The sequence below is a fragment of the Acipenser ruthenus genome, chromosome 22 (assembly GCF_902713425.1).
Source record: "Acipenser ruthenus chromosome 22, fAciRut3.2 maternal haplotype, whole genome shotgun sequence".
Lineage (NCBI taxonomy): Eukaryota > Metazoa > Chordata > Actinopteri > Acipenseriformes > Acipenseridae > Acipenser > Acipenser ruthenus.
In genome coordinates this window covers 31,143,352-31,160,579 of record NC_081210.1, presented here as the reverse complement: position 1 = coordinate 31,160,579, position 17,228 = coordinate 31,143,352, and positions in this window count along the sequence as shown.

Here is a 17,228-nt window from a genome sequence, read left to right as displayed (position 1 = left end):
TGACTTGCAGCTCATACCTTGCTGGCTGCCAGGGCTGTTAGTCTTACACTACCCTGCTCTGATTTGCTTGAGCTGTCGTTTACAGTACTAGGAAAGCATCCTGAAATGATAAATGTATATGACCTCTAAATGCTCACTGCTGATGTTGTGAATTAGTGAGTTATAATGAAGTGCAGGTGAAACATCAATGCATTGGGGTTCTCCACAGTGATGTTTGAGTAGCACGCGTTCTTCATGATAGGAAATGGAATGGACGCGTATATGCTGTGCAATGCACATTCAGACCAGTTATGTGACCAAGAAGTCATCATTGCATTTCATTCAAGAGCAAGCACGAAGTCTGCCAAGCATTTCAGTTTCTAATCCTGCTCGGAAAGACAATTCTCAAGTTACGCTAAAAGCAATTACTGGCAGACGTCACCCGACAATAATTGGTATAAATTGGCTTTGAAAAACACGCTGCGACTCAGCTTGGAGCTGCATCTGAATCGACTCTCCCTACCTGTCCATCTATTCTGGAAGCATGAGAAATCATTGAAATAAAAGGAAAGTGTTTTTCAACTGAGAGCCGCTGTATTATTCATCAAAGGCGAGCCAGACGATCTCCTCTAATACTGTTCATCATCCCTGCTGAAAGGTGTGGGTGAGCATGACGAGTTCAAAAGAGATGACCCTTTGCTTCTCAACCACAGCTATTATAAACTACTGTAGACATCGCCTCCATCAAAGAGGCCCCATTCTGAACTGAGGAGTCCAGAGAATAATGCAAAAGATTATAACGCACATGCAGGTACAAAAAACAAAAAACAACCAGCAGAGCGTTACTTTAAGAGAACACAAAACAACGGCCCCCTTGCTGCGTGTGGCCTTTGGAAGCGGCTGCTGTGAACATCGAGATATTCCTCATGCCTCCTTCAAGTCATCAACAGAAGCTGTTCCTTGTGATCTCAATCAGTAACACTGGAGCTGTCAGCGGCCGCGTTTAGCAGCGTGAGGTAGCGAAACAGAGAAAGCACATTTTCTATTGTGTGTGATTTCAACGTGCTGAAAACACTGCCTCTCTGTTTTACAGACACCAGAGTCGTTATCGTTAGCTCCCAGCTGTGTCTGCCAAACGCGAGTCTCCTTGACTTGTCTGTCTGTCACTTCCACAGCTGAGTGGCAGCAGAGGAGCTCAATGGAGAAGCTCAGAGCATGTGCTCTTCATCTCTGCCTCAGCGTTTCAGGACGCATTGCTGCGCACGGTAGCCAGGGGGCGCTCCAAGACGCTCCACAGTGCCCTGACCTTTTCAAATGCTACAGTCTGAAAAGCACTCGAGCCATGAGAGACAATAGAGCCTCAGAAAGAGGAAGAGCGAATGCCATCTCAATATCTGAAATCCAGGGTTTCTAGTTTTCCCAGGGCTATAATAAGAGTTGGTTACAGTGTATCTAATTCAAGTTGTACCTGATATAATAGCCAATAGTGCAGTGGTTTTTACATCAGAGAAAAGATAAGTGACACTTAACCACGCCGAGGTTCTCTCAACGTCATTTCACAGATCTGTCGCACTTCATTTATTTTTGACACAACATGCGGTTTTATGCATGGATGGAGTTCAATTTTGTCACTAAAACCTATTGAATTCTATTGCAATGGAAACATGGCAGCCTCATCCATTTTCATTTGTGATTGTGCTCCGATCGAGACACTTCCTTCCCTGCTATGAATAAATGTGCTGGACCTTTTGTTCAATAATGCCAGCTGAAGTACTGTAACATCCACCCCCACACTTTAAACCGAGTTAGAGAAACGGATCTGCAGTAATGAGAGCAGAAAATATACTGTAAATGTAATCTGTGCACAAGTTAAAGCAGTGATGTTACTGAGACGGAAGACTGCTGTATTCGTTCAGCTATCAAATCAACCCGGTCCCACACCCTAGAAGGGCCACAGTGCCACCAGCAGTCTACGCGCTGTAACTGCAGCTCACCCCTTTAACCCAGAAAGAAGTCTGAACGTTCCAGCCCAGAAACAGGGCACAAATCATCCTGCCTGATCTGGAGCACCATCAATAATCTCTCCGGTAATCTCTGCATGGGTGACTAAACCCTATCAGGTAATGCTGTCACGTGTCCTTTCTCATCATCAGAGCTGGGCGTGGTTGTTCTTGGCGTAAACAGTTTTGCAGTTGATGATGCTAAAAGCCTAGCTTTATTAGCAAATCTATAACCCAATTTATCAAGAAAACTAATTGTTGAGCACCTGATGCATCCACTGCAGTTCCCTTGGGCAGGGTATGCTGATTGAATCGGTCATGTTTTATAGTTTTATTACTAGACTTTGCATTAAGCACGGTCTCCACCTCAGCCTGAATGAACAGGTTCTGCTCCCTGTGCAGTTCGGATGAATGAACAGGTTCTGCTCCCTGTGCAGTTCGGATGAATGAACAGGTTCTGCTCCCTGTGCAGTTCGGATGAATGAACAGGTTCTGCTCCCTGTGCAGTTCGGATGAATGAACAGGTTCTGCTCCCTGTGCAGTTCGGATAAATGAACAGGTTCTGCTCCCTGTGCAGTTCGGATGAATGAACAGGTTCTGCTCCCTGTGCAGTTCGGATGAATGAACAGGTTCTGCTCCCTGTGCAGTTCGGATGAATGAACAGGTTCTGCTCCCTGTGCAGTTCGGATGAATGAACAGGTTCTGCTCCCTGTGCAGTTCGGATGAATGAACAGGTTCTGCTCCCTGTGCAGTTCGGATGAATGAACAGGTTCTGCTCCCTGTGCAGTTCGGATGAATGAACAGGTTCTGCTCCCTGTGCAGTTCGGATGAATGAACAGGTTCTGCTCCCTGTGCAGTTCGGATGAATGAACAGGTTCGGCTCCCTGTGCAGTTCGAAGATGTGGTGCAGTCGTAGCTGCACTGAAACCTCAGACACGCCGAGAAATAACTGGGAGAGAACTCACTGTGATGCCTTTAAAAAGTTTCTGTTGCTCTTATTGTATGACTTATATTGTAACACTTGAATGTATTTGTATTTGCTTGTGATTGTAAGTCGCCCTGGATAAGGGCGTCTGCTAAGAAATAAATAATAATAATAATAATAATACATTCTTCTTTTTATAAAGAAAGCCTTTTACATGCGTCTCCAGTGGAGAATTTCAGTTACGCGCTCTGCAGCAGCAGTAAGTACGTTCAAAGAAAAGTCTAACGGAAGTTGACTGGAAACAGCGGAGGACTGGGCTCAAGCCAGTGACAATAATGATATTCCGTTTAAATTGCAATAAAGCTACCCCCTGACACTTCACTCTGAGGAAGAGAATCTGCTCAATACTTAATGCCTTTCATTTAGAAACAGCTTGTCGACTCACAGTGCCAAGCAAAGTATGGATGAACAAAGTGAGTTTCCTTTTACCTGTTGCAACTGAAACAGGAAAATGATTCCATGTACATGTGAGATCTTTCATGACGAGCTACAGTAAATGAAGATGGTAAAGAGGACTGTGCGATGGCTGTGTTACAATTAAAATAAAGAAAGCCTTTTTCATTAAGGCTGTACAGAGCAAAATTAACAGTTCTAAATAAGTCAAGGCTACATCTCTGCCATGTGAAAGAGGACTGTCAGAGTAAATCAGAAGAGTCAGTGCCTCTCAGGCTCTGGAGCCACACTGCGCATCTCCTTCCCTTACAGATGAATGCAATAATGGCTTGAACTCAGACTCTCTGACTGAACTCTGCATGCACCATCAATGAGGACGCTGCTGTGATGAGGAGACTGCAAAGAGCAAACAACACGAGGAGGAACTCACTAATGGAGTGAGGAGCAGTGTGGAGTAGTGGTTAGGAGCAGCAGTGTTGAGCAAGGTACTTTACCTAGATTGCTCCAGTAAAAACCCAACTGTATAAATGGGTAATTGTATGTAAAAATAATGTGTAAAAAAATAATGTAATTGTATGTGAAAATAATGTGATATCTTGTAACAATTGTAAGTCGCCCTGGATAAGGTCATCTGCTAAGAAATAAATAATAATAATTAGCTTTGTGAATGTGGGGCTCTGCATTGCTGCCTTCATCTGGGGTCTTTATCACACAGGACTTTAAACACTCATCCAGGACTCTTACCATGAACCATGAGAGAGAGAGAGTGCAAGAGAGAGACAGGCAGAGAGAGAGAGAGAGAGAGAGAGAGAGAGCGAGAGAGAGAGAGAGAGAGAGAGAGAGTGCAAGAGAGAGACAGGCAGAGAGAGAGAGAGAGAGAGAGAGCTATCCGTGGAGGATCGAGGCTTTGAACTCGTTTAACTAGAGCAGCACAGTGAAGCTGCGATTTCTGATTCCCAGGAAGAAAAAGCTGCATTTTCATCCAATTTCACAATTTCTCTCTCTCTCCACTGGCAAACCATTAGCCCACACTGCTACCTGAAATCATAAGCAATCTTCAAATTTCTCTCAGTGTCGGTGGCAGGGCTGCTTCTGTGTCTGTTATTGTGCTGTTCTGAATGACACACTTAGCTGTCCCTACTGCCTGTCTCAGCACTGAACTCTGAGCAGCTCACAGCTTTGAACAATGCGTGCAGATGCAGCCTGGCAGAGAAACAGTCTCTCTGAATAGGAAATGCACAGATGAAGCACAACATCATTTTCACATGTCTTGAATACTGAACACACTCACAACAAGTCTATTGAAAGTCTTCAGCAATCACTATAAAAGCGTATTAGCATTTTGGTAAGACGTGCACTTAGAAAAAAGTGACAATGTCATTATGCATTGTTACAATGTACTTAAAGGGGAACTGTCCTCAAAATCACAAGGCTCTCTGAATGCTCTGTATGCAGAACACATGCGTCTCGCTGCGCCCATGTTGTTACAAAGTCAAGCGTTTGGCCAGTATTTCAGTTTTTGTGTCAGCTTTCTGGGTCTACCTACTACTTTTGTTTCTAGCCCCAGTTTTGATGAACGCATGCGATTGGCAAATAGACTTTTTATCTGGTGGTATAATCTGTATTTAACATATGCAATTGTCCATTAATATCCATTCTAAGCTTTAGTGCCATGCATATCTTTCCTGGCTCTTGTAAACATGGGAGTGCACCTCTGGTTCTTGGTATGGCTCTGACTGCTGTATTTACTGCTGATTTGATCATGCTTCGCATTTTAAAAGCACAGCGAAGGATCTGAGAAATATGCCTGTCTGATGTCATATATTACTGTGAGCTGCTATATATTGTTAATATGCTGGAGAGTCGGGTGTCAGGCTGCTTCGGGTTCACTTACTGTGATGATTTCCTGAATTAAAGGCAACATGTTTCATCACTGTCAGTCCTGAGCAGTGAGGATTTTCTTCACACAGAGCGCTGCTGTAGGCTGGCTTCAGAGATCCATCATGTGTCAGGAATGCTGTGACTTTACATAACTGCTGACACACCGTGAAAGCCAGAGAAATTACACGAGTTTCCTTTTTCACTTCTAATGTAAAGATGCACACGTTACTATAAACTAAACGAGACACTGAAAAATAACTTCTTTTTATGCATGGGATTTCAAAGGGGTGTTTTATCATCATATCTTCTACCATTTCTCAATTGTTTTGTATATTAGATATTTTTATCTGTAAAGCTCTTTCAGGCGATTTATCACGAAAGGTGCGATATAGAAATAGAGATTGATTGATTGAGATCAATAAGACAGACACAAGCACAGGCTATGCTGGTCTGCTGATCCCATTTCTGAGAAGGAGGCTCCATATTCATGACTGCTAATCCCATTTCTGAGAAGGAGGCTCCATGTTCATGACTGCTAATCCCATTTCTGAGAAGGAGGCCCCATGTTCATGACTGCTGATCCCATTTCTGAGAAGGAGGCTCCATGTTCATGGCTGCTGATCCCATTTTTGAGAAGGAGGCTCCATGTTCATGACTGCTGATCCCATTTCTGAGAAGGAGGCTCCATGTGCATGACTGCTGATCCCATTTCTGAGAAGGAGGCTCCATGTTCATGACTGCTGATCCCATTTCTGAGAAGGAGGCCCCATGTTCATGACTGCTGATCCCATTTCTGAGAAGGAGGCTCCATGTTCACGACTGCTGATCCCATTTCTGAGAAGGAGGCTCCATGTTCACGACTGCTGATCCCATTTCTGAGAAGGAGGCTCCATGTTCATGACTGCTGATCCCATTTCTGAGAAGGAGGCTCCATGTTCATGACTGCTGATCCCATTTCTGAGAAGGAGGCTCCATGTTCATGACTGCTGATCCCATTTCTGAGAAGGAGGCTCCATGTTCATGACTGCTGATCCCATTTCTGAGAAGGAGGCTCCATGTTCATGACTGCTGATCCCATTTCTGAGAAGGAGGCTCCATGTTCATGACTGCTGATCCCATTGCTTTACTTTGTTTTTTGGGGTCAACACATTCTGCACAGAACCTCTACAGCTGTTTAATGGTTTTCCCTGGAGCTGCACTCTTGTAGATTTTTTTTCAGTCTGCTCTTGAACGCTCTGTGTGCATTTTTATCCTCGTAATAAGCAAAGGTCACTGTCCTCTTAGACAGGGTTACAACTTCCTCAGGGGGCGTCGCCCCCTGGCCTCAATCAGGTACCAAGTCAAAGACAGGCATTAGCAGGGCTAGGAGAGGCAGACTGCATGACTGGTGTCTTTGCTAGAACACCTCTCTTCACATCTTCCAAAGCAATACTGGTGGAGTGTGATCCGCTGTGCTCTGTGCAGTGCCGACTCTTTTAAAGAAGCACATGCTCCTTGTCACAGTGGTGCTTTCAGAACTTTGTAATCCATCTGTCTGGCATCATCCCAAGCTAGGCCTGCCTCGACTCCCACTCCTCCCCGCTGCCTGGTCAACCTTCAGTGATTAAATCAGCAATTACTTCTCCTTTTCTATCATTTTTATGCTCTCAATACTTGCCATCTGTCAGGAAACCTGCATGATACTAAATGAGCCAGAAAAAAAGCTTAAAAAAAGGCATACAAATAAATCACAGACCAAACACCCCAACAACAAAAATATCAAATCTCAACTCACATGTTCCATTCCAATACTTTCATGCTTTTGCTCATGACTTGCAACACATATTTGCAGTATAGCTAGATTTGCTATCTGCCTGTACCGATAGCTTAGTGACAGGCCCCTCTAAACACATCCCTAAACAGACTGCACTGTAGTTACGTAGTATCAAACTAGCCAGATACAGCGACCACTACACAACGCATTCATATGTCAGAGAAAACATGTTTTATTTGTATTTGTGACATTTGTGAAGCTGATACTGGGCAATCTGTGACATGCTGTCCAATCCCTTCCATCTGCCTGTCCATCTGTTAAACACATGTACAGGATCGCCTCTGCAAACCCAGCTTCGTATCAACCAGTACTAATCAGGGGCAGCAGTGTGGAGTAGTGGTTAGGGCTCTGGACTCTTGACTGGAGGGTCGTGGGTTCAATCCCTAGTAGGGGACACTGCTGCTGTGCCCTTGAGCAAGATACTTTACCTAGATTGCTCCAGTAAAAACCCAACTGTATAAATGGGTAATTATATGTAAAAATAATGTGATATCTTGTAACAATTGTAAGTCGCCCTGGATAAGGGTGTCTGCTAAGAAATAAATAAATTAAAAAAAAAAAAATAATCACACAGCTCCTTCCAACTTAACATACCAGAGAACTGGGGAGGAGAGAACGCGGGTCTGAAAGAACCACTAATGGAATGTCTTGCAAAGTGAGCTTTTAAACTGGTTACTAGATCAAATCTATGAACACAAAATGAAAGCTCTGAACACGTCAGTAAACTTCAATCAATACATTTAATAAGTGACCCTAAAACAACCAACACCCTCAATCCCTCTGTCGCTACTCTACTGTCTCCATTTATGCTGGGGATTAGAAATAATTACAATGAACTGGGCACAATATATTACAATGAAACTGAAGCCTGGAAATCATAAGCAATGAAAAGAAGTCATTGTTAGGCATGATTCATTGCACACTGAATACAAACGTGCCTTACCAGACGCTATTAGTCTCAATTGTGTGTGCGTCTGTTAGGAAAACACACCACCTGCCTAGTTTATTAAAACGCAGGTAAATTACCAGCCAGTGCACCGCCATGTGTTACCCAGCACCTGCTGTTTGACTTCATTCAGCCTCACTCAGTGTAAACAGAACCAGAACAGGGAGGGAACAATACTATTGTGTCATAAAGATAGAGTTGCATTAATGAATGAAGCTGATTTATTCATTAATATATTTAACAGGATGCTTCATGTCAACTTTTTATTATACTTGATCAAGTCTGCTGAGCGAAATCCAGAAATAATTCACTCACAGTACTTTAGTTCTTTAAAAAGAGGTTCTGTCTTGAAAACACACGGTTCACCAGAGGAGAGCTCATCATGAAATCTGTCTGAATCCAACAGGAACACCACCTGGTTATCTGGTGCACTTTCTCCCAGTTCTGAAGTCATTCATTTTGATTTGAGCCCTGTTAATTCAGTATGATTTACAAGCGTTTACTGTCACTTCAGCTTTCCCCTCCACCCATCCATTCCCAATGAATTCACGGTTATTCTTCACTAGTTCTGTCTGAATTCAAACCCTCTTACTCGCCCACCGCGGGATTGTGAGAAGCGTTCATTCATGCATGCCGTACGCTTGTTACAAAGGAATTAAATCCACGTTTAATTACCCGGAACAGGGGTTGAATTCACAGTGAATGACTTCAGAACTCGGAGGAAGTGCAAGAGATATTCAGGTGTCATTCCTGCAGGATTCAGTCTGAATTCATTAGGAATTAACACCGGTTAATTTAAAGTGTTCCTGAAAGGAGAGAGGATTACACACTGTGCTTCCCACACAGCAAGCCTGCTAACAAGCACATCGTTTTGGAAGACAGGGCTTTGTTGTGCATGACACCGGTGTTCTGTTTCTCCTAATGCAGCAAGAAAGGCTGATCTAATCTAACCAGCAAATTTGGTGCCGCACAGAGATTTATCCGACAAGTAAAAACCCATGACAGCAAGCAAGCTCTGCTAAACTGCTGGTCTGCCTTGAGATGCATGGCTCGCTGCGAGGGACTGTGCAGTGTGCTGATATGATTGAGATCAGTGTCTCCAAGCAGCGCAGTGAAGCCTCTCTGGATTTCTACAAACTAAATTACTTGTTAACCATTGGCTTGCCTCTCATTCCAATTCCAGCAAGTTGGTTGAACACGTGTCGTCCCTCAAAGTAAACCCCACTTACCTTGTCCTCTCGCAATTCATTTTATATCATAACCCAATCCAGACTTTCTCCAAGTCCCAGGAGCAGTGGCTCTGTGGTAAAGGGAGCTGAACTGTCTAAGCCATTAATACAATTGAGGCTACACTGTTATTACTATGCAGTGTAAAGCATTCATTCATCAATGCATCACTCCTCTTCTGCTGATCAGGCATATGCTGCATCACTGCTTGATGTCTGGCATGCTGTTTGCTGATGATTCATCACAAACACTCAGAATGCGTGCTTGGCACTAATGATAGTTGCTTTTACCTACTTCCTCGGGGGCGGGGAGCCCTCACCCTGTCTTCAGTTCCACAGCATGCCCTGTACGTGGGAATTCAAATGTCAATGTTCAATTAAAAGAACTCATTGAGAGGATGGGAGATTACTCGGACAAGTGCCGTCAATCCACTACAGTTAATTCAAGAAGGCCAGGACAGCTAAAAACTAAATGAAAAATATTTCAAAACAAGTTTCATTGGGAATCTATTAACCTGGAATACTCCACAACGCCAGCAAGAAAAATACTACAATTACTGAGATCATGGCTCCTTCATATCCTGACAAAACTAATAAACTGCATAAGAAAATAAAATCAGTTCTGAAAATAGAGGCCAGCTGAATTAAAACTGAACCAGCTATCCACAGCAAAGTGCCCCCCCCCCCCCCCCTCCCCACAGGAAGGTTAGAGTGGCACAAATCATTCGTTAATAGTTAAAGCACTCCATTGTCCTGGTTATCTACAAACCATTTCTTATTGTGAGAGACAGAAGCTCCACTTATGAGCTCCTCTGTGGGGATCAGGAAAGGGAAGTGCATTTATGTTCAGGGAGTTTTTTAAAAAGCATTTTACATTACAATGGAATGGTTTGTTTTAAAAAAAGTCTTAAAATAGACGTGCCGATTGGTTTTGAGAAACAGATGCGACACACAGCTAAGTTATGCATGAAGTATTTCCATCTTGTCAGATTAAGACCTATTAAGATGTATCTAAAGATATATCTTGCCCTGAACACTCAGATAATGGACGTTCATCAGTGCATAATCACAACAAGCACATCACTCAAACAACTTTAAATGACCTCTCCTGATAAAGCAGGCAATCTTTCCAGGTATTTATTTAATATAACCAATAATATATTTCAAGCAGGTCAACCTGAAATGAAACGGTTTTCCTTTTCCTCATGCAGTATGTGGCAGCGGTGGACTAGACTATCCATCTGGACAGACAACACAGGATATATTATCACACACCGAGAAGCCTGGACAGACAACACAGGATATATTATCACACACCGAGAAGTCTGGACAGACAACACAGGATATATTATCACACACCGAGAAGCCTGGACAGACAGCACAGGATATATTATCACACACCGAGAAGTCTGGACAGACAGCACAGGATATATTATCACACACCGAGAAGTCTGGACAGACAGCACAGGATATATTATCACACACTGAGAAGTCTGGACAGACAACACAGGATATATTATCACACACCGAGAAGTCTGGACAGACAACACAGGATATATTATCACACACCGAGAAGCCTGGACAGACAACACAGGATATATTATCACACACCGAGAAGTCTGGACAGACAACACAGGATATATTATCACACACCGAGAAGCCTGGACAGACAACACAGGATATATTATCACACACCGAGAAGCCTGGACAGACAACACAGGATATATTATCACACACCGAGAAGTCTGGACAGACAACACAGGATATATTATCACACACCGAGAAGCCTGGACAGACAACACAGGATATATTATCACACACCGAGAAGTCTGGACAGACAACACAGGATATATTATCACACACCGAGAAGTCTGGACAGACAACACAGGATATATTATCACACACCGAGAAGTCTGGACATCCCAAAGCTGTCCATAAAGGTTGTGTAAAGCAGCAGCAGAGTACAGAGATTGAATTCTCACTACCTGCTGCCACTCGCCTTTCCTCTTTGATGGAAGAGGAGAGTACTGTTATCTATCTCTGCATGTCAAGGGGTCGGAATAAATCTGTTACAGCCAGCAATACAAAACTTTGAATTACTGCAACTCAATTCCATTGTGCCTGGGCAGTTCAACAGCAGAGAGAGAGAGAGAGAGAGAGAGAGAGAGAGAGAGAGAGAGAGAGACAGAGAGAGAGAGAGAGAGAGAGAGAGAGAGAGAGAGAGAGAGAGAGAGAGAGAGAGAGAGAGGTTTGGATAAGGCTGTGCTTTATTAGTCAAGCTGCAGCTATAGATCAAATAGGCCTGCAGTGCACGACTCTGGTCCTCCATTCCAGTCCAGATCTTTATTCCAGCCAGGTCTGCAAGAACCTGCTTAGGATGCGTTTAAGACCCGACTGGAACAAACCCCCACCAGCTCCAATGCACCCGGGGGTCAGCGCTGTGCAGTAACACACGGCATGGTTTGCACTCGGTTACAGGGGCTCATATGATTTCCATGCAATGCTGCTGTACTTCCAAACCACACAGTCTCCTTTACAATTCGACAGCACGTTACATTGCTGTTTAAAACTACCAGAAACTGAGGGGGAGGGTTTTCTGTCGGCTGCCAGATCCGAACCTTCACCCTGTTTGTCCAGCAGCTTCTTTCTATGCGTGGAGAGTCCTCCTGTGTGAGCCGCTACAAGCAATACTATTGTATTCAAACCAAGTGGACTGGAATCAACTGCTGTAAGAAATAACAAATACATCATTGAGGGGGTTTAAAAAGTGGTTAAAGAAATGAATAAATAGAGCTCTTGTACTGTGGTTTTAATGCATGGCCAGTCAACAGTGCTGCTCTTAGACCTCTCATGCAGTCATTAATACCACACTCTAACTTACCAGCCTTGCACAGCAAATCAACTTGCACAATACTCCATTCATATCAACAGCACCAAGTTTATTTCATATATGTTATACACACACACTGCTGTGCACAAGTCTTAGACATGATGCATTATGAGCATCAACAATTTACTCAAAGCCTCCACTAGTGTTTTCTATTATTATAACAACCTTGACTCGGTTGTTGATTTTCAAAGTGTGGTATCTGAAGCATAATCAAAAAACACAGAGAAACACCATCTGTTTATATATACACTATGTACATATACTGTATATATATATATATATATATATATATATATATATATATATATATATATATATATATATACACATAGTGCTGGGTACAATAGATCATCACAGCAACACAAAAAACAAACAAAGCTAGCTCATCCACTCCTGCCAATTCAGAACGAAACTCTCCAAAACACTGAATCCATCGAGCAGCATTAACAATAAACCTGCATCTGCTTCAGCTTAATGAGGCACAGCTCGGTGATACCAGACACACACACACACACACACACACACAGAGACACACACACACACACACACACACACTCTCACACACACAGAGACACACACACACACACACACTCTGACACAGAGACACACTCACACTGACACAGAAAAACACTCTCACACACACTGACACACACACACTCTCACACACACACTGACACCCACACAGATGAAAATCCAATTAACTGACTGACTTTCAGAAGAACTGTATCATCTGCTCTAGAAATGTAGTTTTACCGTTTATGAGGCTGATAGATGATGATTATTATTAGTTGAAAGGGATTGGAAAGATAGTCTGTATATTTACAGTTAGTTTCAGTAGATAACGGTGGGATCTATTCTGCTGTCATTTAAATCTGGCGGAGGCCCTGTTTAATAACCCAGGCAGACGAGGTGTGCAGAGCAACAGGCATCCGTAAAGATTTCATTTGCATGTTTTATCAGGGCCCTACCCACTTCCAGAAGTTACACGCAGGCTGGCAGAATGTGTTTTTATGCACTTACAAGTACCACCCCAGTATGAGCAACGACTCCTCAGCAGCCCCATGTTTGAAACGGTTGCTTTTTCAGATAAATGAAAGCGACTGAGCCCTTCTAAAGGACACAGCCCTGGTAACTGCTGCTCCTGCCTTAGCAACTCTGACGTTGTCATTAGAGGGAGTTTGCCTGTGGGAGTCCAAGATGCCTCAACAATCACCCCACTCTCTGGAGACGTGACAGCTTTCCAAGCCCTGCTATTAGGGCATTTCAACTCCCCTTCACTTCAGAGATATCAGGCTTGTGTCATCCCGCAAAGTCATCTGCTTTCAGAGCATCTCCAAATAAAAAAAAATAAAAAAGACTGAAACGCTGCTTCTGACTATTATTTTCTTACCTTCAGGTAGGAAGGGACATTTAGTAAATTTATTTTTTTGCCAGTTTCTTGCCTCCTTCTCCCTGGACTATTTGTATACACTGTACATGCACACATCTGACTGTGCTTCCCAGTTACAGCTGCCCTGGTTTTTGAATTCTTTGTTCCAAGGTTCTAGTTTTTGAATTCTTTGTTCCAAGGTTCTAGTTTTTGAATTCTTTGTTCCAAGATTCTAGTTTTTGAATGATTTGTTCCAAGGTTCTAGTTTTTGAATTCTTTGTTCCAAGGTTCTAGTTTTTGAATGATTTGTTCCAAGGTTCTAGTTTTTGAATTCTTTGTTCCAAGGTTCTAGTTTTTGAATGATTTGTTCCAAGGTTAGTTTTTGAATTCTTTGTTCCAAGGTTAGTTTTTGAATTCTTTGTTCCAAGATTCTAGTTTTTGAATGATTTGTTCCAAGGTTCTAGTTTTTGAATTCTTTGTTCCAAGGTTCTAGTTTTTGAATGATTTGTTCCAAGGTTAGTTTTTGAATTCTTTGTTCCAAGGTTAGTTTTTGAATTCTTTGTTGCAAGGTTCTGATCATATGGAATGGCCTCCCACACACGGCTATTCATTCTTCTAGAGCTTCTTTTGATCTCCGCTGTTTACATTAATTTAATTTCTCTGCACACTGTCCAAAATTATTATTTTGTGTTTGTTTGTTTGCATAGCTTTATTTATTGCTTCTCCCAGCAGATGTTTTTCAGTTTGTGTACGGAATATCTAAATGCAGGATTCCTGTCTCTTCCCTGGCAAGCTGCTCCTGCTGATGTGCTTCCACCCCGCTTGATCCGTCTTTAACAATGCTTCTTGTGCCACTCCACACCTGGGAGAAGTGATGGCTCTACAGACTGTAATCACTTCTGTGCCTGGCACAGCAGGGCACAGAGAGGGCACCGCGTCTGCCACTGCATTTATACTGCTGCAGTCAGCCTCTAGCTCTTAACTCTACTGCAGTGTTACATCTCAGATAACAAGTCTTAGATTTAGAAGCAGCACGGCTCTATAAATCAACAGAAATGGTGGTATGTGATGATATAAATGCATCATGATATTCCAGGCCCCTAAATTCACAAGCAGTAGATGCCTGCTGACACAATTAAGAGCCTTTCCCAGATCACTGATGGAAATGCTGAATTTCTGTGAAACTAATGTTCTTGCTAAATAGCTTCTGTGCTGTAGAAAGGAGCTGGATGAAATGACACACTCCACAGCAGAGCCACAATTACTATCAGCTTTACTGAGCCGCTCTGATTCATCGTGACATTCTCCATTAAAACATGACAATATCATGCAAGCGTGGGCAAAGCAATTAATCAGGAATTGTTACAGTGAGTTCTTATACAAGGATATAGTTGTACATGCCTCTTGGATGTGAAGGAATAGAGAGGCATATCCTTAGAGTTTAAGCCAGCATTTAATGTACACTGCTGTTTATTGAAAGGAGCAAACACACCTGTTCATGTCAATCCAGGTTCTTAAACACCATCAAACCACTAGGTTCCCATTCTGTAACATTAACATCAGAAAACCAGGAGGGGATTAGAGACCAGAGTCAACGCTTTGCAAACATCACCGCAGCATCCTAACTCGAGGAGATTCCTGCAGACCATGAAAAAAAAGAAAAATTACACACCGGCACACTATTCTCCAGCAGGTACTGGCTCCAGACTAGCACCTTAAACGAAAGATTCAAGGACACCGAAATGTGTCCAATTCGTTTACTAGTTTTATGACTTGATCAGTTTGAAAATGCTCTTCAACCGTGAGAACTACTGTAGCCCGATACTTGCAATGGTTACTTTGTTAAAAAAAGTCAGCTTACTTTCCCAAGCTAACTGTACTCAACGTTATTTTTTTCTGTTACAAGATTAAGTTATTGCAGCTCTAGCTGACATCTTAACTGCTATAAAGGGCTCCATTATCACAGCACTCTCTTCAAGGCCCGTTGAATAATGAAGTCCAGCAGCTTTTCATTGTATTCTGAACAAAAGCAGTTTGTGCTTCAGCATGCACGATTACATTGATGGGTCTATAACAGGTCTGGCATAACTAATAACTCTGGTTATCTCTGTTTTGCATGATTCCTCCAAGTTAAACCTCACATAGTGGTTCAGTGCACTAATATCTCTTACAGATATGCTAATGGTTTCTAGAAGTGTGCCGTTCCCCCTCTTCAGCGGCTGCATTGATGAGCCCGATCGTGTAGTCTGGACTCAAGTCAGAGTCCATCTCGCTGTGCTGCAGGGCTGGAACAGGGAACTAGAGCAGCAGCCGGGTCATGTAATCAGTGAAGTGTTTATACAGGGGATACGTTGCTGATATCTACATGCATCTGCGTTGTTGTTTCAATGGAACATGGCATTTTTACTTCCTGGAGACAGTGGTCATGTGTTGACAGGAAGAAAATAAAATCTTATTAAAATGGAGAAAAGCACACCTGTTGTTATTGCTTCCCTTTACGTTCCAGCGTCTTCAGAGTGATTGGTGTATAATGGAGTGGCAAGGTTTCCGTTCTGCCCGTGTGCAAGAATGATTATCATGCTCACAGCACACCTGCGTAATGAAGTTCTCCATCAGCCTGAATTGTGATTATCTGCATGCACTGATATCGTAGATGAGTTTCATAATAGGAACTGATTGGGATGTACTTATTAATGCATCAGTATGCATTCAATGACTGCATGGTTATTATGAGTTTCCAAAAGCCATTGTGCTATAATGAACAGTTCTCCCGCGGGGATATCATTGAAGCAGTTCTCCATGATAAGGGGCACGGCCGTGCTCCTGCCAAGGCAGGTATCCTATCACAAGCAGGTTAAACAATGGTGAAGATCTGTAATAGTACCTGCCTGGGGGAATGACTGGTACCAGGTTTCCAGATCTTGGTATAAACGTGCTTGCTGTCTGTCTGGGTTCAGTTCTTAACAGTAAATCCCAAATGATTGAACCCCACCCAAGTTGTAGATTGTCCTTTAATGAAATGTCAGTTTTGTGTGATGGAAGATCAAGCCTTCCCAGCAGTTAAAGATAAACTTTCTCTGCCATTCTCGATTTCTTCCCTCAAGCTCACAGTGAGTGATCTTGAGAGACTGGATCTTCTTTGATGCTGTTTGATGTCTAGTATCATACATAACAACACTGCTAGAGCCTTTCTCCTTTGTTAATATTCCTGGTTAAAATATATATAAATGGGAGGCTACAGCGCCTCCTTATCAAATTATTTGTGGAATAGTATTTCAATTTAGTGCTTCCCTTTTCCAGAATGCCTGTAGTTCCTTTCTCCTCCTCGACTCCTGTGCAGCAGTGTCTCCCTGCAGGGGGTTGATGGGTCCCGTCCCCCAGCCTGGTGCTCTGCGATCGCCCTCAGAGGCTCATCTCAAAAGAGGGTGGCTCCCGCTTCCCTGCTGGCCATGAGGAGACATCCTGGGCCGCAATGCTGCTGCCTTATATATATAGAGGGTGTGGGGGACCAGCTGTATGTACTATGGGTATATGAGATCATGCTACTGAAGTTCGGCAGTTCAGTTCTACACAATGCATTACAATTCTGCACCAACGCCCCGCTGTCCCAGGGCAAGCCTGACGCACGCTCCCCGTGAACATGTACATCCCAGCTCTGTGGAGAAACAGGGCAAACCTCAGTCTTTCACAAGCACCGACTCACAGGACATGACCTGTTCAACTGTCCCGGCTCCATGCAGTCAGAT